This window comes from Podarcis melisellensis (genome assembly GCF_964234715.1).
Source record: "Podarcis melisellensis genome assembly, chromosome: 5".
In the NCBI taxonomy this organism is placed as follows: Eukaryota; Metazoa; Chordata; class Lepidosauria; order Squamata; family Lacertidae; genus Podarcis; species Podarcis melisellensis.
Genome location: NC_138537.1, coordinates 57,882,612 through 57,898,803, shown reverse-complemented (window position 1 = coordinate 57,898,803; position 16,192 = coordinate 57,882,612). Strand labels below are relative to the sequence as shown.

Here is a 16,192-nt window from a genome sequence, read left to right as displayed (position 1 = left end):
CCTTAAACTGACACAAAATATTAGGATAAGTAAATAAGCATGTGATTATTAACATTTCATCTCTGCATTCCGTACACATGGTTCAACTGCTTTTTCTTTACCACTGAGACGTGACAGAAGGAATGGTCCAAAGGCAAAAGTGGATTCAGATTGAATATTAAAAGGACAAATCGCCTAAATTTCAGATAGCCTGGGTTGCCTAGCAAAGCTGTGAAATGCTCTTCACTGAAAGTGTTCATTGGCTGACTAAACAATTTGCAAGATTGCTTTGGGGGCTTTGTGTCATCTGTGCTATGTGGGGTGGTCTAGGTGGCCTTCAATAAACCTACCATAATATTCTATGAACCTTTTATTGATATTTTGCAGTTTAGAATTTCTAATAAAACCTATATCAATGCTCTTAACAAAAAATCAATCTTGAAACCAAGAGAGAGTTTTGCTATAAATGAGAAATCAGAAATTATTCCGAGGCAGTCCTGCCTATGATGGATTTTTATTTTTGCACACACAAAACTATAATTTTCTTAAACAAATAAACACTCCTTGAGAGAAATAGAAATAATAGCTTTGGGTAAATGGCTGCTTATTGTTTCTACTGCTTTATGCACAAGGATTCTGCAGGCATCCTGAGCAGTTTGTGTGTAATATTCTGATTGGCTTAAAAAAAAAATCACTTACATAGCACTGCTAAATTCCTAAAATGCCCTAATGGCACGCTAAACATTTCCTAAACTTCCCTTACTTTAACTGCAGATGGTAAAAGGTTTCCTTTATTGTCCAGCCCCAGAGGATGGTGGGAAACCAACATTTCCATGAATGTAAATTCTAGCCTCTGCTAATTTTGATGACAGTGACTTCTCTTCTTTATGAGGTGCATAATGAGCTGGACCACAGTCTAGCCAAAAGCCATGACAAGCTCCAAGCATGCCCCGGTGGCCTCCCCTGCTTTCTGTACCCAAGGTTTAAATGCAGACTGCCTCCAGTCAGAGCACATGAAGAACCACACTCTGGAATAGACAAATGGCTCTTTTGTTTTACATTCTTTTTTTTAATTAGCCCCCTTTTTTAATGACCTAACTTAATATGTGTCAAAAGGTGCAAAACACAGCATGACTTCAGTTTTAAAAGGGAGCGTTTGCCTTTAATCTCGCAAGTAAAGCAAGTACCCTCTTTAACTATCAGCAGCAGCAATTACATTGTGCTTTATACATTGTGGGTTTCGTGCCACCTCATCAGCTGATTAAATGGTCAGGAATTGAGACACACACACACACCTGTTTTGTGGTGTGTTTAGAGCCAACATAATATGCTCTATATTCTTACATTTGATGGCGTGTTCAACTCTATAGTCAGCACAAGGATGCAATCCTGAGCATAGTTACCAGGAAATAATTCCCTTTGAATTAAGTAGCACTTGGTGCAGGTACTTTTTAATTTTAACTGATTACATTTATAACTTGCCCTTCCTCCCAGGAGTTCAAGGTGCCTTACATAGTTCTCCCAACCCATTTGATGCTCACAACTACCCTGTAAGGTAGTTTAAGCTGAGAAACAGTTACTCAATGAGTTTAAACTTGATCTACAGACACAGGTGGTGCCGTGGGTTAAACCACAGAGACTAGGACTTGCTGATCAGAAGGTCGGTGGTTCGAATCCCTGCGACGGGGTGAGCTCCCGTTGCTTGGTCCCTGCTCCTGCCAACCTAGCAGTTCGAAAGCACGTCAAAGTGCAAATAGATAAATAGGTACCACTCCAGCGGGAAGGTAAACGGTGTTTCCGTGTGCTGCTCTGGTTCGCCAGAAGCGGCTTAGTCATGCTGGCCACATGACCCGGAAGCTGTACGCTGGCTCCCTCAGCCAATAAAGCGAGATGAGCGCCGCAACCCCAGAGTCGGTCACGAAAAGTTAGAAACAGCATGACAACATTGTATGGTTTTTTGTTGTTGTTTGTAACCAGCAGATAATTTGCAACTGAAATTACACATGGAGACTGCTGGCCGCTATATTGAAAGATAATGTCCACACACGGAGTATTGCAGTGTATGAGGAAGATGTGTGCAGAGTATACAAATGGATAAAAGACTCTAGGCTACATATTTATCTTATGCATGTCATTGGCCCCCTTGGAACCATATTAGAAAATAATAATGCATTGTGGGAAGGGCAGATGGATGTCTATATGTACAGTGACTATGATTATCTGCTGCATAATAATGGTTAGAAGCCCTACCTGACATTCTGTGTTTGGACAAACAATCCAGCAGGGATTTGTGTAGTTGGAGGGCTTTGAGAGCCACACCGGCAACCTGAGACCAAAGTGAGTTTATGCAAAGGCTGGGGATTCTTTTCAGGATTTGTAAAACAAATGCATTTCTGTGATGCTGATCATGGCCACCTGCTATGCAGGGTGTTAAATAGGCTATCTCATTTCCATATGTGCATATGTAACTTAAGTCCTGAGTTCTTCTAGGCTGTCCTTGAAAGGGCTGCCAAGCAATTGAAAGGCATATATTCTATCACAATAAGCTTATTTCCGCAAAATCATCATTCCCTGCCCCAGCAGCAAGACCATCAGGGAAAAAGAAATATGTGCAGAGCTGTATTAAATTCCAGAAAGCCCCTTATATTTACCAGAATGTAACTAAGCATCTTATATTATATTTATATGCATGTTTATGATACTGGAAAGCTCTCCCTATTTTATATTTGGTTTGCTTTGAAATTACGGCATAAAGGCTCATAACCTTGGCCCGAATGAGGCAATGTGTATGAGCTTCTCCACATGTCTCTTCCCAAAGTAGCAGCTCAGCATCCTGAACCTGCAATGCCCCAGCTATTTGAGTTCTGGGCTTCTCTTTAGAAGGCGCTGCCAATCCTGCCGAATTGTGCCAAATTATGTGTTGATTTTGTAATGCAGACTAATTTCCACCAGAGAGTAGGACAAGGCTCCCAAAATAGTTTTCACTTTTGACTAGGAAACGTATCAGCTGGGAACTGAAATCCTGCAGCCAAGAACAAAAAACAAAACAAAACAAAAAGCAGCCCAACAAAACCCGACCACCAAACATTGGAGACGTTCCCATCTGAATTCAGAAACAAACCCTGTGACTCACCTCCCATCTCGCCTTGTAACTAATGGCAGGCCTTAGATCCAGAGGTGAAAAGCCAGCAGACTAATTCATTGAGTCACAGGGCCTCTTTAAAATATTGATTGGTTCCTGCAGTTAAGCAAGAGAAAATTGTCGAAATACTGGATTTCATCTCTACGGGAGCCTATCCCTCATACAGTAACAAACACAGACACTTCTCAATAGGATCAAGGCTCTGGGCGTGAATGCACACACACACACATGTCTGTGTAGTACTAATAAAATAACAAAGTAGGCTTACTTCTGAACATTACTCTGCATGCCCGGAAACAACAATAGGCCACCATACCACAAACAAAAAGACGATGACATTTCAGAACACAAAGTAGAAAATACGAAGCAAGGTTGTTGAATGAAAAACCCGAAAATTAATGAAGAGAATTTGCTCAGCTCTGGAAAGACCTCCTTGAGAGAACCAAGGAGAAATAGTTTTAGAAGGCTGTTGGGAAATCAGAAGGGATTTGGATGATACCTGCCCACCTTTCTTTGTTCAAGACAATTGTTTATATCCTTTCAGGATACAAATTCTTCCAAGGTGTCTCAGAATCAAGATTAAATTAATTTTTTTAAAAAAACTGCAGTTAGCAACATCGGCATATAGTGACATGGTTGGTCATGACGTAGTCATGACATAGCCACTGGATGCTTCCCACAGGGCAGCTGGGGGTAGAAGTAGCTATTTAGTGAACCATCATTCTGATTGGTTTGAGGAGAGACTAGCTGACACTGTGTCACTTCAAGCAAATGTTATACCACACTTTCCAGTGCATTTTCCCATCTCTGTGTTATTGCATACATTCCAACATGTATGTTGGAATTGGAACACGCAACCTCCCATCCATACTCCTATGGGAGTCACGTGACCCGTTTGACATCGCAGCACAAAATCGTGCAATATTACAGCATGGCCACCATGCTCTCACGGGGGGGGGGGGAATGGGACGTCCCAGTTTTTCAAGGAAACTTGCAAGGTATGACTCTGGTGTAAATTCCACCAACTTAAGTTCCGCCAGCTAAGCCAAGATGAAACTATTACACAGTACAGTACAAGATCTGCCTTCCTAAGATTGCTCATCCCCCCAAATCTTGAATTTGGACCACACTGTAAGTCACTTCTCAGGAATCTAGAATTAAACTTTCAGATCCTCTCTCTTTCAAATATGAGATATTGCTTGAACGCAGTCAACAAGGGACTGATGCGATTAAAGAAAAAGTTACGAATTACTTTCCCCCTGGGGAGATTTTAAAGAAAAGACTGGACAGCCATTTGCTAAATGGAGATCCTCTACAGCCCAGGAGACAGAATGTTGGATTTGTCTGTGGAATATCTAGGGTTTTCTTTTTAAAAAAACAACCGACCTCACTGTGTGGGTATATCACTATTCAAAAGTTCTACATTCTGATAGTAGGGGTTCTGATAGCTGTAGCTCAGTTGCCAAGCACATGCGCTGCGTATATAAGGTCAGCCAGGTTCAAGTCCATGACATCTCCAATTAGAGCATCTCTCAGGTAGCAGAGCTAGGAAAGACATCTGTCTGAGACTGCAGAGCTGCTGTCAGTCATGGCAGAGAAAGTACTGAGTTAGACAGGCCTTTCATCCGATTCAGGTATGTGTGGTGTGTGTCTACACACACACACACACACACACACACACACAGTTTTAGATATATGGCATTTTAGTCAGGGCAGGTATATAAGGTCCTTTCCATAATTTTTTTTAGGGGGGGTTGGTCACTTTTTACAGTTACATATTTTAGGAGCCCATCAGATCTGCATGATGTTCAGCTTCAAAATATATTTAAAAATAAACTATGGCATGTAAATGAGCAGCTTGTGTGTTTTTAAAATCACTCCCCCCCTCTCTAAAACCAAATATTCCAAACTTTAGTGGGCCTGAGTCATTAAGCAGAGAAGTATACTACAATAATAAAATTATCAAGCAAGCTTTTGACAAGCAGTCATGTGCTTGTAAATGAAATTTATTTAGGTGCCACTCAAAACATTGTAATTAAGAGGTACAGAATGTATTACCAGATGGTTCCTGTTCAGTATCTATTTCCTTTGGAGAACAAGGTGATTAGGAGTAAGCACTAACTTGTAATTGAGCACTAAAATACCCTAAGGGCCTGATCCAGCTCCCATTTTAAGCTACCATGGCAAGTGACCTAAATAAGAAAAAGTATTTCCTTTCAAACTACAGGAAACATTTGGATAAATGGGAATGCTGTTTATACTGTACGTGCTGTATTTATACCTTGCATTTTGCTTCTGTCAACTCTATCAACTCTGGATTTCCAGCAGAAAAAAAACAAAAACTGAGATGACTTCACTTCCACCTCTTTTGTATGAACCACATGAAACAAAATAGTTGGCTTCCCCAAAAACAACAGTGATGGCATAAATAATGTTTTGGGTGTTTAAGACATTTAGGGCAGGAACAACCTGCATCAGAGGAGTAAGTTGCAATGCACTGTAAAGGAAGCCTGCTTAAAATTAAGAAGATTGCTGAGCATTCTTGAAAGTAACTTCTGGGGAAAAGTAAATTTAGGAACATCGAGTATGGAATGGCTCATTCTGTGATGGTGATGTTCTAAATCGGGATAGAACAGATCTGGGGTTCCAGTGTGGCCTTCCACAGCTCTTTAACCTGTCCCTTCTGTTTCTCCCCTTCCATCGCCATCCCTGCTCCACACTCTCCTGAAGTGTCACTGTGAATGTGACAATGTCTCTTGCTCTAACCTGAGCAGGGCTTTGAGAGCGGTGTGGGTATTTAGAAATCTTTGAGTAACCTTGCAGCCTATTCTACAAAAGGTAAGTGTCACATCACTTGCTCTCTTTGCTTTGGCCCTGACCCCCTTTGATTCTGGCTATACTCACAATGGGCATGTATTTCCTGGAAGGTTGCTTTGGTGTTCATACAGAACCCCCAGTCGTTTCACGGATTATTGACCTGTACACCACTATAGTGGAGTCTGTAACCTGAAGCGTATGTAACCTGAAGCGTATGTAACCCGAGGTACCACTGTACTTTATTTTTCCGCTGCCACCAATTTTGTGGAAAAAACCCAGGGTTCCCCAGTGAAGTATTGAGTCTCAGTAAGGTAGAGTTAACAATGAAGATTAAAGTTTATTTCAAACACAAACAAGTTTTAAAATATATTCGAAAGGCTGTCACTCTATTCCCTCTCAGTCTTGCCCCTGTCTCTAACTCACTCTGACTCCTCTATCTCCCCCCACAAAAGAACCAACCAAACTGTCAAAACCTCTGGGCTGAGCCTCAAAATCAGGTAGGCTCCGCCTCCGGGCTTTCTTATTGGTCAACCTATTAACCCTTTTTCTCCCCCAATACAAATGTATCCCCAAAGAATGAGCAAACGCCACAGTTGCCTTAGAAACAACACATTCCTCAGGCTGAAAACACTTCCACGCCTCTGATTTAAACCCTTGGTCTTCTTGAAGCTGAGGACAGCATGAAGCCTGAGACATAAAGCTGATGGAAACTGTGGATAATTTATTGGTTTTAAATATGTATGTTCTGATTTCCTTATAAAAGCTCAACGCACCTACCAGATGAGAACCACAAAATCCAAAGATCCAGAAGACAGGCTCATTTGGGAGTTGGTGGTCCTTCAGGTCCTCTTGTTCTGAGTCGTATAATGGCAATAGAGGGGGGTAAAGGCTGCATCGAGATGGAAAACAGCGTTGTTGCCAATATGCCACCAGCAGTGGTGAAGCTACCTGCTGCAGCACCGGGAGTGGCGTACATCTGGGGGCGTTGCTGGCACGTGTCCCAGGGGGCGTGGTGCACACCCCAGGGGGTGTGGTATGCTTCATGATGTGTGCAGCAAGCGGCACGTGTCCCAGGGCGTGTGCTGCAAGCATCCGGGGGTGCCGGGGGCAGGGATGGCCACAATGTCACCCCCAGATGTTACCCAGGGCAGACCGCCCCCCTGTCCTCCCCACCACCACGCATCTGCCAGTGTCCACCGGACCAGAATTAGGCTAAGAAATTTCCTGGCATCCAGTGAAACTAATGAAGTACAGGACAGAAATTAAAATGGTAAGAACTATCAAAATATGGTTCATACCAGAAAGGTAAGTAAAAACCTTTGCTCATTTTGCTGCATTTGGGGCAATAGTTTTTAAGTTCTTCATTATTTTCTTATGGTTGTTTAAATAAGTGTTGTGGTTATTGATATATAATACTGTATTTATTGACTGGACAGATCAGCTATTTATGAAATACTGTTTACTAAATATTTGTGATATAGGTGTTGTGGTTATAGATTTGGGCTTCTAAATGGTGTTTCCGTGTGCTCTGGCACTCGTCACCATGTTCTGTGCATCAGAAGCGGTTTAGTCATGCTGGCCACATGACCCGGAAAGCTGTCTGTGGACAAACGCCAGCTCCCTCAGCCTAAATCAAGATGAGCACCTATAGTCGAATTCAACTGGACTCAACCGTCAGGGGGTCCTTTACCTTTTTACCCTGTGGTTATAGATTTGGGCTTCTAATTTAGAAAATGTAAAGAGGCTTGCAAAAGGTGAAATAGGTAGATATTGTTTTGTTAGACCATTAGAACATGGGGCCATCCAGCAGACTTGATTGGCAGCAGCAGGTTTGTTAGAAATAAAAGGAAGTACTTTGTCAAGGTAATACATAATTAACTTGGGGGATTCATTGCCAAAGGATGTGGGGATAACCACTAGCATAAATTTAAGAGGACACGGCGGACTGTAAACTCACCACACACCTTTGACACATCAGTTGTAGCAAATAGAATGCCACCACTCTATAAAATATTGCTCCACAGTGACTTTGCCACATCAGCCACCACCTTTCTGCACATCAGAATCCACCACCCCCCTCCAAGAAAGTAGAAAACAGGTTTTCACATGTCCACTATGGATCAAAACCTCTTCAGTGTATTTACGGCCTGATAAAATACTAATGAGCAACTATTTGTCAGCCGATATGGTTGCTTTATTTTTACTTCAGTGTGGCTAGAAAGCCTAATGGTACTTGTTTTTTATCAGGCACATCTGTATTTAAATAGTTAAAAGGCAGCAGTCAGCAAGAAAATCATCGTTTTGCCTTAAATGCAAGACAGAGGTCTGGATAGCTCAGTGATTTAGGTAAAAGATCTTTCAGATATATGAATGCATCTCTACATGCCAAAACGTGAATGTCCCTCCTTTTTTAATTATTACACAAACTCTGCTATTATGAAGCTTTATGATGCCACAAATATTTTTCATTCTGGTTCTTTTTAAAGGATTCACAAGAGTTGGACCTTTGAAAGTGAGATTAAATAATTTAACGACCACAAATAAAGGGAGAAAAGATTGTAGTTCATGGGGGGGGGGGTTGAGTTGTTCTATGCTTCCCGTATTTTCTGGAAAAGACTGGCATTAGTGCTCAGAGGCAGACAGCTTTGTAGAGGAAGTCCCTACAAGTGGGCACTTTCATGAGCAATATATATTGATCTGGGTTGCATACTGTACTTTGAAAAGTTTGGTCAAGGATGAGGAAGACAAAAGAAGCCATCTAGATGCAGCCTTATTGAATTTTCTGGCTTCCAATCAAGCCTCTAAAGGAGGAAGTTCGTTTTCTAATGTGCAAGATTGCATTCCTGTAACTTCTCAACACACAAGTTCCATTGCACAGGACACATTAAAATGAACCAGAGATGCATGCTATGCAGCAAAACTCATTCATTTCTTTAGGAATTGTATTTCTTTCCCTCAGGGAGGCCAAGTTATGTCATGGTTTTCTCATCTCCCACAACAATCCTGTGAGGTAAGTTAGGCTCAGAAATGGTGACGATCACCCAGTGAGCTTCGTGGCTTAGTGGGGATTTGAATCTGGATCTCCCCAACCCTAGCCCTAACCCCAGTAGGAGTCTCCAGCCTTGAAAGCCCTCTGTATGCATTGGGGGGCAGGGGCTTCCCTGACATGTTCTAATAATTAATCTAAGAAATAAGTGTATTGGGAGTGCAGCTTGCCACCACACTACATGTGTACATTCTCCCAAAATTGACACCTGAAAAGTGTAAACGTATCCTCAGATTAAATGCACAGGAGTAATTCAAGGGGTGCACTTCCTTCTCATTTACTGCCCCTGCTTAAGTTTGTGACACCTGCCAAAAGACTGATGCTTATCCCCTCTGGCATAGTATCTGTGACTTTTAAGCATTGTCTGGCAGGCTGACGTTCTACTGGTATAGCTTTTCTGGCCAAAGAGAGAGATTCATGGGAAATCACTTCACCATGTGGATTTCTGCTTCTCATATAGTGTTAAAAATCCCCGTCTAGGAATGCACCAAAAACACAATTGTGTGCAAGATTCGTAAAAGAAAGGTTTTCCCTGAAGAAGGCTTTCACACATTTGAACACGACTGGGGAACTTCTGGCTCTCCAGATGTTGCCGGAATACAATTCTCATCTGTATGGCCAGGAATAACGGCAACTGTAGTTCAGAAATGTATGGGAGGCCAAAGATTCCCCACACTGGGCATATTTTTATAAACGAATTGCTGGCATCAGTTCAGGTTCACTACCACCTCTCTTTTCTCTACCCTTTCAGCTTCTGCTGAATTTTGGTTCTGATTTTCTTTTTCATTTCATCCAGCTGTTAAAAGTACAACAGCCTTGCTAGAGCAAGGTGGCAACCCTACGAAAACCCTTTGGATCGCGGGCAACATTTTCCCAATCAGAAGTGGAAGAGGAACATTGAGTAAATCCATGAGAGGCTTCTTCATCGAACCTCAAGCTGAGCTGTTTCAAATTAAGCTTAAATTGAACTGTGCCATTTCCCACATAGGAGTACTGGGCAGGTTTTCTGTCCCTGAGGTGGTTGGCAACTCTGTTGAGAGATAACACACTTCAGATTTCCTTCCTTTCTTTTTGCCTGCTTTGTGGCTGATGCCGCAATTGTAGGTCACCTTAGTGATTTCTGAAGTTTAAATAAGCTGTATTTGTGACAGTGGCAAACAATTAGGCCCAGCTTTGCAGTCTGGATGAGGGGGGAAATGGCCAGATTGATCTCCTAGGACCAAAGCAATGAATTTCAGGCTCTCTCTGATACCATGTTGATGAGCAGAGAGTATTCAGTATGTTTTGCAAACAAAAATAGCTATTTTGAATGCTGCCGTACCCTATCTCCATTCCATCACCGCAACCAAAGCTGTGCTGCAAAATTAAATCCCTCCCTGACATTGCAAATCAAAATCATAATCTAGAAGTGAAAACACATATATACCCCTTCCTGAAATATTCATCAAGCAGCCTAGCTAGGCCTCAATTAACATCACTTAATTGAATCATCCAAAACTTGGTCTTTTTGGCACAGTGTTTAGCGCTATGCATTCACTGGAAATAAGAGCAAAAAATGAGATGTGCAAGTTGCTTGTGGTTTTAATTATTTTAAGCAATGAATTGGGTCAATCAGAAATATCATTTCTCATTCTCTGCATGTCATTCACTTTGCACTGATATGAAGTGTAGCACTTTTCTGAAAATTCATCCTTTTCCCTTTTTTAAAAAAACAACACCAAGGACATTTCAATTAGTTGTCCTCATTCCATCAAACTAAATTTAGTCCAGACATGTCAGTCTCTGACTTTTTAACTTCCCTGTTTTTATACAATCTTCAACATCATTTAATAATACTTTTTAATTTTTAAGAAAAAAAAGTTAGCTCTCGCAGGAATTCTATACTAAAGTATTAGATAGAACAATTTAAATATTTAATAATTAATATTTCCATCATTACACTGTGGTGGCTTCTTTGAAGTAGCCAACAATTAAAAAATTTAAACTGGGATGGATCGGTATCTGGTTAAATTGTTTTTATTTCGTGTAAATCAAACCAGTATTATCCATTTGGGAAGCATTTGGGAGTTCAAATAACCCTTTATCATACCAGAGAGCATTTATAATTCACTGAATCTAATAAAGTGAGTACATTTTTGACACTTCTCCCCGTCAAACAGGAAGCCTGAGATTAGGTGCCCCCATATCAAATAATATCACTAGCATTTAAAAAATATTTTTTAAGTAGTGCAAACTTTAATTTCGCACCAAATGAGCCTCTTCACGTGGTGAATAATTTTCTTCCCTCTGACACATTTTAATGGCAATAATTTTGCAAATTGTCAATACATAATCATATCAGCACATGCCTGCTTTACAAATGGCACCTCCAGAGCGCACTAATTAAACAGCCTGCCTCACACCGTATCATCTTAGTAAACAAATGTAGGGAAATTCTCCCCCAACGCACCCCGCTCTTTCCAAAAACCACTGTGAGTCCTCTCTCTCTCTCTTTCACTGCTGGAAATCCGTTTGTTAAGCTTCTGTTTCATTTGCCTGCCTTTCAGTTTAAAGCGAGCCGCAGCCACGGCGAACACAATAATGAAAGAGGTCATGGAGCACCAGTTGTGCATGAAAGATGCGAAAATTTACTGCAAATGAGACAAGAGCAGTAAATTCATTTTTATTCAAATTACTGTCATCATACATTACCACTTCTCCTGTAAACATTGTGCTTCAGACAGTGTGACAGCATATTATTATTTGTGAGATTATACTATTATTAAGCTATTAACATGTCACCTCCTGCTTGAAACAATGACTCAGCTTGCTACTGCATAATAGGACAAGTTAGGAAGACAAGCTGAGGTGACTGAAAGGTTAGCAGTAAGAAGGCAGGCTGGGCTTAGAATGACAGCTGGCACTTAAAGGCCAACATTTATTCAAAAGAATCCACATAACTATTGGTTGTTGTAGTTGTTGCTGCTGATGATATTAAATGCACACACCCAATTCGTTTCCACCAACCGGTCCTTTAATTCTCTTTCTCTGAGCCTTATTACACTAATTCTCTAACCATCAATTATTTCGGGGGCGGGCAGGGGGGGGGAAGAGAAAGCATTTCTTCAAAGGCAGAGCCAACCAGGAAACAAATACAGAGACAATGAGCCTAATGGTTTAAAAAGAGAGAGAGGAAGAGAGGAAGAAAACCCAGCCCCAGTCCGATAACCGTTCTTTCATTCACAACATATGGCTGCCTAATTGTGAGCTTAATAAAGAGAAGTTCAGCTTTGACCGCTCGGATGCTAGAAATGAGAGATCAACAGGGCTCGTACCATGCTATTACATGGCCTCTCCTACTTTTGACAGAAAAGCTGTAAGTTGTCCTATAGGTATTATCGCTAGATTCCCCAGGAGGTTGCTAATGATTAAAATTTTATGGTTTATAGGCTTCAAAGGCATTTACTGTAGCATTGCCATCCAAAGTTACTGTGGCATGCAGATCACAATGCATCATATGCTCTAATTTTACCTTGTGTAAGTGCTTGTGACAAATCCCCCCACGATAGCCCTCCTACTTAGTATTCTTTTAAAAACTTCATTTGCTTCAAGGGAATATATGCCTCTCGTCTAAGAATATGTACGGGGGGGGGGGGAGGGGAGGCCTGGGGTCCAGAAAATGCATGGCGCCTGTGGCTTAATTTTGGCCCTGGATTCCAAAATATTAAAGCTCAAAATGTGCTTAATGCCCACTGGGTTTAAACAAACAAATAAACATTCTAGGCAATTTTTTTCTGGGAGGAAAAACACAGAACTAGAAAACTACCTTATCCAATTCAACTTATGGAATGCTCTGCCACAAGGTGTGTTGATGGATCCTGGTTTGGACAACCGAATGGGGATTGTAAAATTTCATAAACCCAGAGGGTGTGCTCAACAGCTGTATGCCATGGTTACTAAATTAATTTATTTCATTTATATCCCACCTTTCTTCCAAGGAACCCAGAACAGCATGTGTGGTTCTTTACCCTTCAGTGTTTATCATCACAATAACCCTGCAAGGTAGACTAGGCACAGAAGAAGGAGATTGGCCCAAGGTCATCAAATGAGCTTCAGGGCTAAGCAAGGAGTTGAGCATGGGTCTCTCCAGTCCAAGCCCAAGAGATGGCTAACCTTTCTTCTTCTTTTTTCACCCAAGGGTCACTTTCACCCTTGACCAACCCTCTGGGGCTGAACTGGCCTATGACATTTTGCTGCCAGAGGCAAAAGACAAGATGGTTCTCCCCCTGTCCATGATCAGAAGGTGACCGGACTGAGGGCTGATGCAATCGTCAACACTGGCAACAGGATAACAGCATCTTTCAGCAAACACAAGGGCTGCTAGCTAGTTCAGGGTATGCAGCACAGGCCACCTGGTGTACCAACTTCTGCCCTCCAACAGAGAACAGCCAAGGAGGATATACTGCTTCCATCCCTCATCAACTGCCACCTGAGGTAGTTGGCTTACTCTGTCCAATGGCCACACCAGCCCTGCTCTGGGGACTGTCTCTCACACAGAGGCAAACATAAACACAACTCCATGAAGTTCAGTTGAGGAGAGGTGTGTATATTATCACCCTCTCTCTACTTGTGAAATAATCTGACAACCAGAAAGGGGGCAATTTGAATCCTCATCAGGTTTTACCCCAGCACTGTATCTGCTTCAAGGGTGGGGAACCTCTTTGGCCTGGAGTGGGGAGCAGATGTTTATCACTTAAAACTTCCAATTCTTCCTCCGTCGCCACATGCGGCAGCTAGGTGTTGCTTGTGGGCCAAATTGAGACCTCGGCTGGGTCAAATTTGGCTTAGAGGCTAGGAGTTCCTTACTCTGGTCTGTTTAATTTCTCACTCTCTCTCTCTTTGCTACTGTCGCCACCAAAATCAGTGGAGTTGGGAGGGCAAAACATTTGCTTTGAGGGCTGGATTAAGACTCTAAACAGGGTTAGCCATCCCTGCTGTAACCACTACATGACACTGAAACCTGCCTGTTAAACAACAGGATACTTCTTGGGAATAAACCAGGTCTGGAGAAAGCAGTCACATTTGCATCTTGCTTGTGCAGTTCCTGGAGGTGCCTAGCTCACTACTGTTGGAAAACAGGGTGACTGAATAAATGGATCTGGGCCTGATCCCACAAAATTCTTCTTACATGCTTAGAAAACGTTATTCCAAGCTCACCCTTGGAGCATTTCTCTTACTGCCAGTGAACCAAAGCTTTATTAGCAAAATATTTTTTCATGTTCGTAAGCTAAATAATTTCAGCCACCTCATTAATACATAGGAGCCTGCAGACTGCTTTGCTTGTTACCCCACATTTAAAAGGCAGGCCCTAACCTTGCCTTTGTTCTGCAGCCACACTGCTGTGTTTTCACTTGGATTTTTGGCATAGGTCTGAAAGGAATGATAATAAGATAGAAATGGTTTTATCCAGATGTGGCTTTACATTTATAAGGTTCATTTACAGTGTAATCCTAAACAGATTCCCCTCAGAAGCAAATCCCAGAAGATTCAATGACACTTCCTAGTAAAATGTGGTTAGGATTGCAATCTATGGGGCTTACACAGGATATAGGATCACAGTTTAAATTATTCTTTTTGCTGTCTTTAAGAGTTCCACTGAAGCCTGGCTACTTGTTCATGTATTGCTGCCTCTGAGTGTGCGAACACTTTGATTTCCCTTGCTCTTTAAACACCATCTCTTTTATTAAGTTTAAACATGTTTATGTAAATAGCTTTCTACCCTTCTTGCTTAGCAGGTGTCTTGTGGGGGGAAATCATTGTGTAAAATCAAGTAAATACTAAGGGTTTCAATAGCTTTTCTCAAAATTAGTTTGGAAAGTGTCTTGTGAGGTAGAACAAACAGAGAGACATCAGTGTGTTATTAATGATACCTTTTTAAGCTTGCAAAGGAATAAAAAAGAAAAGAAAAGACAGTCAAACAAGGTTCTAACACCTCAAAGGCTCCCTTCTTTATGTGTTGGATACAATGAAAGCTACAATCCTTAACTACACTTCTTAGGCTCTGTGCTTAGAAGTGTCATTTTAAGCAATATTCTGGGCTTGAAGAATACATCTTTGATGTCTTGAAAGCTTGGATAATATGTACTATTTTGTTATCTTTGTCCTTAAACAGCTAAGTAGCTCAGAAATATGCAAATGTGAATAGCCAACAGGTCCCTATTTAAACCTTTTGCAAAATTATAAACACAATTCTGAAGATGCTGGTGGTACCTACATATGAAAGGAATGTCTGTGAGCCCTGATTGGAGATTTCCCTTCTCTCTCTTGTTTGATTATTTCTTTCATCTGTCTTTATTTAGTACAGAATAACAGACACCCATTACAGAAGGACTACATTACTTCTGGGAACTGACCCTCCTTGTAATTGACTCCCTCTGAAGACTGGAGATACTTCAAAATAGAGCCTAGTGATATATCTGTCCTTTCCTATGTTTCCACAGCTCATCCTGTCTCCAAACGGCATAGCTCCGGTTTCAGTGATACGTCCCAGCTGCTAAAAATGCTGTGGCTCTCTGCCATTGTCAAACAACTCAGTCTAATCTCTCTCTTTATCGCTCATTTCCCCTTATTTATACAGGTGCCTGAAATGCATGGGGGCTGAGAGGGATTAAAAATATTACATAATTTGTGACTGTCATTGGCTCTTGAAAACCTGAGCAGGGAACAAGGTATGGTCCGAAGGTTTGTGAGGCCACCACCTGGCAGGTCTGCGTTGGGTCAGTGCCTGGGTGGGTGCCTGACTGGGGAACGCCTTGGGATCCATGACAGAAGAAAGGCAGGATATAAATGTAAGAAAATATTTCTAATCAATTCAGTCCATTCAGCTTTGTCATAATAACCAGTCAGCCTCTGACTCCCTTTCAGAACAATATTCATATCCAGAGGCTTCCCGGGAGTTGCTAGCATGTATGAAGGAAATCCCCACAGAGGCCATAAACTTGTATTTCTTGCTACCCTCCACGCAGCTTGCGACTGTTTTCTCAGGATGGTCCAAGAAATCCCTGTAGCAGCAATAATACAGTCTGCCTTTCGCTCTTCCACACAAGGATGTCCCACGCAAACTGCAGACTTCACAAGAGCTCCCCAAAGTCAAGTGTAAACTACTTTCATCCTAAGCATGTTTACTTAGAAATGTGAACAACTGAGTTCAGTGGCACTTACTTCCCAGC

At 41.7% G+C, this 16,192-nt stretch overlaps 1 protein-coding gene across 3 annotated transcripts in view; it reads left to right on the top strand.

The window, feature by feature from the left end:
• LOC309370759 (uncharacterized protein) overlaps positions 1-16,192 on the top strand; it is a 246,121-nt gene that overhangs the window by 200,725 nt on the left and 29,204 nt on the right. The window contains exons 1-2 of one of the 3 annotated variants that reach the window (XR_014168643.1): positions 12,801-13,457; positions 15,601-15,691. The exons of 1 other annotated variant lie outside the window; for it this stretch is intronic. The gene's annotated coding sequence lies outside the window, so the exon portion shown is untranslated. Of the gene's footprint in view, positions 1-12,800; positions 13,564-15,600; positions 15,692-16,192 lie in introns of those variants that run through there. One more of the 3 variants, XR_014168644.1, reaches the window with a different exon arrangement.